The following is an 8,874-nucleotide window of genomic DNA, read 5'->3' as shown; positions in this document are numbered from 1 at the left end:
TTGTGTAATTCACCAATAGACATTTTTGCTGGCAATAAATAAATACAAATAAATATTATTATATTTAGAAAAATAAATATCAAAGTTTTGGAATTTAAACGTGATGCATGAGCACAATTAAAACACATAAAATAAAGATTAATTTCCACGATAAAATTTTCTAACAATTAAAGTGCCGCCATAGGGTCGATCAAATTAATTTTAGAGAATTTATAAGACATTCTTATCTTTATTGTTTAATACATAAAATAACTCTTTATTTTCTCTTTTAAACATTAAAGTACCCCTTAGTTTGGTCAAGTTATGATTATCCACTGCAAAAGCTTAATCATAACTTTGTGAGTGTAACCCATTATTTCGGAGTTCATGACTTAACTTAGGACATGCCGCCTTAGGGTCGGTCAAGCCTAAAATACATCATTAGTTCCTATCTATGTAAGAAATACAACCTTGCTATTGATATGTCTAGACACCTTCCTTAGGGGGACGAAAACAAAGCCGTCGCGAGGCACTATTCATATCTCACGGTGTTATATTAATAATGGAGACCATGGGTTATGTTTGAGATATCGACCCTCTCCCACTCACTATTTTGAAATAAGTGTTTTTAACCTAATTAATTCCAAATTAATTATAACATCTTTAAACCTTATGAACATAATTAAAATTGGAAAGAAAGTGAGTTTCTAGGTCCATATCCAATTTTAAATTACCAATCATGTTCATCTAAACTTTACTAAAAAAACACTTTTACAATAAAGTTGGTTTAAAGAGAATAAGTCATAAAGACTTAAAATTGGTGTGATATTTTACCAAAACAATTCACATGCAATTGATTTCGCAAAACAATTCATATAAACACATAGGACAATCCTAATAATCATGTTTCTACTAATGAGATGCATGATTATGATTGTGTGGGTTTTTATGTATGGCATACAATGCATGAACATGTTATCAATCACATCAATCTCATGAAAATAATTATTTAAATAAATAAATAAATAATAAATGTTGAACTGGGTGCTTTTGGGTATTTCTAATTTTACAACCACTTTATAAAATTAAAAAAATAAAAATAAAACCGCCTTGATCTCCATCGGGCTTCTTTACTTTACTGTCGGTAGGATATGTGTCGTTGTTGGTCCAGAATAATAATAAGAAAATAATTTTCTAATTATTTTGATTAATTAAAACAAACTTTGAAATAATCATTATTTAATTTTTCTTTTTAATTAAAATAATTTTTAATTAAAATTAGAAACTGAAATAATTAAATGAAATCTGTTATATTTAAAATTTAAATTTTGAAATTAGATTTTTTTTAAAAAAATTGTTAGGATAACAAAATTATCACATTATTTAAATATCAAATTTCTAATAAATAGCATATTTAACATTTAAAATTAAAAAAAATAACAGAATAATTTCAGAAAATAAAAAAAAAATTCTGGACCAGTAGGACAGGGACACGTGGCGTCAAACGGAGCTGCCGGGGCTGGGTTGTACAGAATCGTACGGATCCGTACAGACCCGTTCGTACGACATCCCGGCAGCGGCTCGGAGGGCGCCCTCAGAGGAGTGGTGGCTGAATTATGAATCCCGGGCTCCGTTCTGACTTTTGTATGATCGGAATTACAATTTTATGGTGTCAAAAACCAAATAAAATTACATAAATCCTATGCCCTTTAATGGCTTACACAATGATCTAATCATACACAAATCCTAACCCAAAAACACCATACAATTAACGATTCAACATTCCCATGCATTCAATCACATTAAGCCATCCATTCATTCATCAAAATAAATAAATGCATAAAAGCAAACGCACACAGATTCAATATATATATATGTGAAGATGGCTTTGATACCATTTGTTGGTTTTTATTGATCAAATCAGAGATTATGCGCATCGGAACAACAATCAAATTGTTAATTTAATCCCATAAGATTTCTAGATCTACTTCTTCACATGCATATATATATATTGAATCAAAGACATGAATAGAAAAATTACCTCAGGTCCTTCCTTGCTGCTATCTTTTTGTATGGCTAAATCCTTGAGATCTCACACCAAGATCTTCCAAAATGTTCTTAGCACACAAAGAACGAGTGTGAGCTTGCTATACAAACAATAGGCAAAAACTATTTATCAGATGTTCTCAACACATGAGATCTGATAAAGTTTGGACCTAGGTTTTGTGAAGAATAGTGACTTTTGTTTGTATCACCGTTCTCTTTCTCTGAGAGAGATTTCTAGATATTTTTCTATCCCTGAAAAGTTACGTTCTAAAAAACTGATATCCTATATTCAATATATCCAATATATTAAAATAAAATCTTAGTTATTTTAAACAATTTGAAAATAACTAATCAGTTATTAGATTTTTGTTTAAATAATAATATTTTAATCAATAATGATAATAATTAGAAGGCGTGAGGTTTTCTCTCTAATTTCTCCAGGCGAGACGCAAGAAGGTACACCAGAAGCCTATTACTATAGACACTGTGAGTGAAGCACCATTTATTCAGGGATCGTGTGAAGAGAAGCTGACTAATGTTGATGAAGAGCCATCAGTTGAGATGGAGGAGATTTTCAAAGATACTTTGGTCGATTTTCCTGAGATTGGAGGGTCGATATCTTTGGATTTGAGTGCGGGAAAGGCTGGGGTGAAAGATACTGGTCTAAAATGGAGTGATCAAGAAGAGAATGGCAGTGATTTTCAAAGTCTGGAAAAAGATAAATGGTCTAATTTTCAGGCAATGTTACCGAACCAAGGAGGAGCTCGGCTTCAGTTTGAAGAACCATTAATTCGAGATGGCCAACGGATTTCTCAGGTGGATGTGGAGGAAATTGAAGTTGAGGCGTCTTTCTGGAATTCAGCCGTGGTATGTATGGTTCTAGGTGCCAATCCCCCATTTGCATTGTTTGAGGGCTTCATTAAGAGAATGTGGGGTAAGCTTGTTATTGAGAGGATTGCGAGATTAAATGCGGGGTATACACTTGTTAAATTCATAGATGAAGTTACCAAAGATTTGGTGTTAGAAGCTGGTGTTATTCATTTTGATAGGAAGTCAGTCATTGTGAGACCGTGGACCACTGATTTAGCTGATATGAGGTTAGTAAAATCTGTTTCTGTTTGGGTGAGATTACCTAGTTTGGGGCTACAATACTGGGGTACTAAATGTTTGAGTGCTTTGGTGAGTACTATTGGGAAACCAGTACTTGTAGATAAAGTAACAAAAGATCGATCCATGATGTAATTTGCTAGGGTGTTAGTGGAGATTGAAATATCAGATGAGATTCAGAAGTCCATTCAATTTTTGAATGAAAGAGGTCAATTAATGGAACAATTTGTGGAATTTCAATGGCTGCCAACACAGTGCAAGCATTGCAGAGTTTATGGCCATACTGAGGCTTTGTGTAACAGGAAAAAAGGTGAGGTTTGGAGACCGAAAGAAAGGAAATCTGAAGGAGAAAATAAGGAAAATTCTTCATAGTTGACTAATGTAACAATTACTACAGGGTTAGCTGCTGAGGTAATATCCAAGGACAAACAGAAAGAGGTTACTAAGGAGAGTACTGATGTTCCTTTGAAAACAGGTTCTTCTGATGCAGATATTGGTCAAGTGTCCAAAAAATCTCAGGTAGATGTGGGCAAGGAGATATGTGACATTAATGAAGCTCAAGAGGTGGATTGGATCACTCCTAAAAAACTGGGTGGGGTGAAGCACTTAGCTACCAATGCTCCGAATAAGCTGAGGAACACATATATTACTATTTTGCAAGATAAGAGAATAGATGTTGCAAATTTGGCTTTCCCTACAGAAAAGAGGTTAAATGGAGGAGTTTAACATTCTTAGTTGGAATGTTCGAGGCTTAAATAAGAGGGAAAAACAGAGACCCGTTCGTTCTTTCTGTAGGCTAAATAAAATTGGTATAGGTGCTTTTCTTGAGATCAAGTTACGTGGTAATAAACTGGAGGAGATGATGGTTAGACAATTTGATGGCTGGAGCTTTTATAAAGGGACTGTTAATGAAGGTAGAATATTGATGGTTTGGCAGTGTAGTGTTTTGTCAGTGGAAGTCTTACAAGACAGTGACCAATTTATACATGCTTATGTTAAAGAGTTAAGTTCGAGTAGGGAATTCTGTGTGACATTTGTGTATGGAAGAAACACGATTCAGGAGAGGATTCAGTTATGGCAGGACTTATCTTGTCTGACCTTTCCAGTTACACCTTCGCTAGTGGCAGGAGACTTGAACTCAGTGTTTGAGTTTGATGATAGGCTAGGAGGGCGTACTATTTCTGCAACAGAAATGGCAGATGCTCAAAGATGGAAATCTATGGGGTTGGTAGATGAACTTCGGTCTATTGGTTCTCATTACACTTGGACCAATAACCAAGCTGATGGGGCTCGAATTTTCTCTAAATTGGACCGTATTTTTAAGAATGAAGCGTGGATGGATCTATTTCCTGATTCGATAACATTTATAAAGTGGGATATAATATCTTATCACTGTTTTTGTATTGTTAAGGCAATGTCAGCTATCACTACTACAAAATTGGCATGGGATGATGGTTTTAAACCGTCGTATGGACTCTCGTACGTCGGTTCTAATACCGTCATCCCATACAATGTCATGCCATGTAAAACATGAAACGACGGTTTAAATAAAAGCGTCATCTTCTGTCGTACATGAGACGGTGGTTCCTATACAAATGTTGTCTCTTGTGGTACATGAGACAACAGTTTCTGTGCAAGCGTCATCCTATGCAGTAAATGAGATGATAATTCCTACTCAAGCGTCGTCCTCCTGCAGTACATGAGATGACAATTTATGTGTAAGCATCGTCTCCTGCAATGCATAAGACGATGGTTTTTTGGAGACCGACATCCCATGTAGAAAATGAATTTTTTTTTTAATTTCTCTATTTTCAACCACTATATTCATTCATAATTTCCTGTGTAATTACAACATAGCAAAATCAACAGGCAGAAAAAATCAATAGAACTCAGTATGTTCCAAATCTAAAAATTACAAGATCAAAATATATACTTGCAATAACTATGCAAGTGCAAACTAAAAACTACAATTAGTATACTTTTTAATTATGATTTCAAAAGTTACTCTAGCTATGACTCATCCGCTCAAGAAGCTTGGCCGCCCATTCATTTCGAGTTTTATTAATTTCATCAAGTGTATATGTATTCTTTCCACCACACAACAAAACACTAAATAAAAAACGAAGTCAGAAATTAAATTCAATAGAATTGTAGTTCAATAATTATAAATATACTTAAATTACTAGTTAGCCATCGCGTGAGTGTCTTATTCAAGCAATAGCCCTTCATCATCGTTATGATATAAAAGCCGCACTTTAATGAAGATGTTTGACGAGGGCAATTAACTATTTTACTAAACATATTTTACTAAATATCTTTCTCCATGTCTCCCTGTCTCTATATATATAAATATTTTACTATATAATTGCTAGGTCATGATTGTCTATCATTTTCCAACTCTAGGAGCCAATAACGTCCTTGAAAGGTCTCCATATAGCCAAACATAGCAAAGTTCACACGTACACACCAACACAAATATTAAAACAAAACAAAAACCATTAAAGATCCAAGTAAACGCCAAAAACAAATGAGAAGAGAAAAAAGACATCATGGTCCAGCCAAAACCCAAAACATCAACAACATCCCAAAACTCATTCAGCAAAAAGAACCATTAAAACAATTGTGTTTCTTTGAGGCATTTTCTTGAACATCTTTTATGAATTATTGATTACAATGAACACATTACTTAAGTGAAACCAAATGGATTTGAATTGAAAACAGAGCATACATACACATCCTACACAAACCTATTAAGTTTATTTATATACATTTTAGCTTTGCTCGTAGCCAAGATGAATCTAATGGAAATTAAAAATAAAACTTTTACTCACCTTAACAAGGAGAGACATTTCCATTGATCTCAAACAAAAAACTCATATTGCAGCAAGATCGTGAGAATATCAACACACATTCTACCATGATACTTGCCATCAAACACCATAATCTTAATTGTCATATAGAAACAAAATCAAACTCAAGTGAATTTTCGCAAGTAATGAACCAATTACAACATTAAGGAAGACAAATGCCCTTGTTTATCAATCAAAACTTCCATAAACAAATTATAAAAAAAAAAATCAATGAGAGTTTCTCAGCAATAGTTGTCTTTATTAACAATCCACTCCCATACAAATACCTCTTTCTCACTCTTGTAAAAACACAAATAAGCGCTAACTAAATTCAATTACATGCAACAATTATTCATAGTATCTAAAATTACAGCTACCTTTTTTGTTGTTGATGGTCCAATCCAATACTTGTGCCTATACATCCATCCAATAATTGATTTTAATGTTTCTTTCTCAGTGACACGAGTAAGCATAACATTTCAAGAGAACCAAGACTTCTCTCCCATCACATCTTAAAGAAGAAAAATAACAAAATAAGACAAAGGATAGTCACCAATTCTGAATACACGTTAGAGAAATAATGAAAGCAAAGCAAGGGGGGATTTTCTATAAACTTTATATAAAAGAGTACGCATTAGAGAAATAATGAAAGTAAGGGGGGATTTTAAAAAAAACTTAATTTAAAAAAGTGAAAAACATAGATACCTCATACCTGCCCAATTGCTTATTGATCCAATTAAGTAACCGATTAGCTGTACGCCCATCATCAATTACAAGTATTTCACTTTTCTCCTTCTTAGGTTCCCAACTACCACCAACAAATTTAGAAGGAGGTCCCCAAAAGAGCATAGGATAATGATTGTAACGCCCTGGCTACCCCAGAACAGTTACGGTGAAAGGTGAACCGGAAATTTGACTCACTACCCGAGTCCTTTGGTTAAAAACGTGATCTAGGTGTCATTAACAGGTTAAGGTGTAAAATCAGTAAAAAGGAAAGGGTACTTTTCATTAAGTAAATAAACTGCTCATGAGCCTTTTAAAATGTTTACAAGTAGTTTGTAATACAAAAGAGTAGCTACAGTTCCATATATACAATCCCCGCCGGCCTAAGCGGCAAAAATAGGGTAAACCCCTAGTCCCTCTGAGAACTCCTTGACCGTGGCGGTCAAGCGGCCCTGTATGTACATCACGTCGCCCAAGCTCTCCACTCAAGGCTGGCCAAGTTTTTCCTTCCCTTTACCTGCACCACATAGTACCCATGAGCCAAGGCCCAGCAAGAAAACACAATAAAGCATGATATAATATCAACAACAATCATAATAACCATTCAGGACTTTCAGTCCAACAAATAGGTGACAATAGCCAAAAGTCACAATAGTGAGCATCGCTCTCTTTAGCCATGTGACGGTAGGGTCACCAGGGCTTAATCGATAAGTGTCTCATTCATAAGTTTGCTCAGGACAGGTGCATGGTGATTGGTCACCAACATAACCTTCCTCACGACTCTAGAGTCGAAACTATGGACAACGTCCCTTAGCCACGTGACAAACGGTCACCGGGGTCATATACCTTGGCTATAGTCATCTGGTCGTAGACCAGGCAAGCGCTTATAAGTTCTTCGACCTTAGGGTCGGTCCCGTATTAATGCCATAGAGCCATTCAATGCGTGATCATCGACTTTAGAGTCGGTCCCTGACTAGTAGTCAGTGTCTCAAACAGGTAATCAACGTTCACTAGCATTTAACATGCAATCCATGTCCACATAAATCAACCAACATGCCTCAATATCAAACCATTCATGTCATATACCTATACAGGGTGCAACTGTATTCATACACTGTTTTCTTACCTCTGGTTCGAGTGAGAATTATTATATGAACGACCCCTGAGAACGATCAACCTTCAAAATCCTTGACGGTCACCTGGTCATAACCAAATTATAGAATTTATCAATAAAAATGATAACCGAGGGTTCCCAAACCAAAACCCAGCCCCCGAGACCTCAAACACTACCCAACCGGGTACTAGATCCAACCCCGAGGCCTATGGTTTGAATCCCCAAGCTGAAAACCACATTTTTGCAAAATTGGCCTTAAGGGCCGCGACCCCCCTCTGCTGCGCCGCGGCGCGCCCCTAAACAAGGAGGCTCCCCACCTGCCAGATGCCAAGGGCCGCGGCGCACCCCTGCTGCGCCGCGGCGCCCAGCCCAAAACAGCAATATGCCCACGCACGAACCAGCTTTTCCCCTGTGCGTTTTCCACTCAAACCAGCCCTTCAAACCCTCATAAAACCTCCTCCAAACATGTAATTAAACCCCCAAATAACACCCTTAGCTCACTCACATCAAACCCCAATCAAACTAACACTAAAACCCCCTTTGATTCACACTTTCCACAACCAAATCCATGAATTGAAAACTAAAAGTAAAACAGAGCACTAGCTGAAACCAAAGGCTAAAACTCACCTTGAAACTGGTTTTGGACCTCCCTCACAAGCTAAATCAAGTCTCCAATCCAGCCCTTAAGTTTCCCTAGCTTGAACTCCCACCAAGAACTCAAAACTCTCAAAGGAGAAGTGAAGAAGATGATGTACGGGAATGGAGGAAGCAAACCCCTGTTTTTGCTCTGTTTATTCTACAGCTTTCTAAGCCACTTAAGTCACATATATCCTCCCAAAAAGACCAAAATACCCTTGTGTCATCTTAAGCCTCTAAAGCCACCTCAAGGGCAAAATTGGTACTTTCCGCCTATCATGTTAATTATAATTAACACTTCCCAATTCCCGCTAATCTCAAAATCCTCAAACACCACTAATTCACATCCCGTTACCCTAAAATCCCCGGTAACGCTATAATCATTAATAACACCCCGAGACTCACCCCGAGCCCTTAGCT

At 36.3% G+C, this 8,874-nt stretch overlaps 1 long non-coding RNA gene across 1 annotated transcript; it reads right to left on the bottom strand.

The window, feature by feature from the left end:
* Positions 1 to 6,091: 6,091 nt before the first annotated feature.
* LOC133816099 (uncharacterized) lies at positions 6,092 to 6,834 on the bottom strand. The gene is made up of 2 exons (XR_009885013.1): positions 6,694 to 6,834; positions 6,092 to 6,492 (listed from the first exon to the last, which is right to left on the bottom strand). It is a non-coding gene; the product is annotated as an uncharacterized LOC133816099 (long non-coding RNA).
* Positions 6,835 to 8,874: the final 2,040 nt, after the last annotated feature.

Source organism: Humulus lupulus, chromosome 2 (assembly GCF_963169125.1).
Source record: "Humulus lupulus chromosome 2, drHumLupu1.1, whole genome shotgun sequence".
Taxonomy (NCBI): Eukaryota; Viridiplantae; Streptophyta; class Magnoliopsida; order Rosales; family Cannabaceae; genus Humulus; species Humulus lupulus.
Note: the sequence above shows the minus strand (reverse complement) of the source record. Positions and strands in the feature narration are given on the sequence as shown.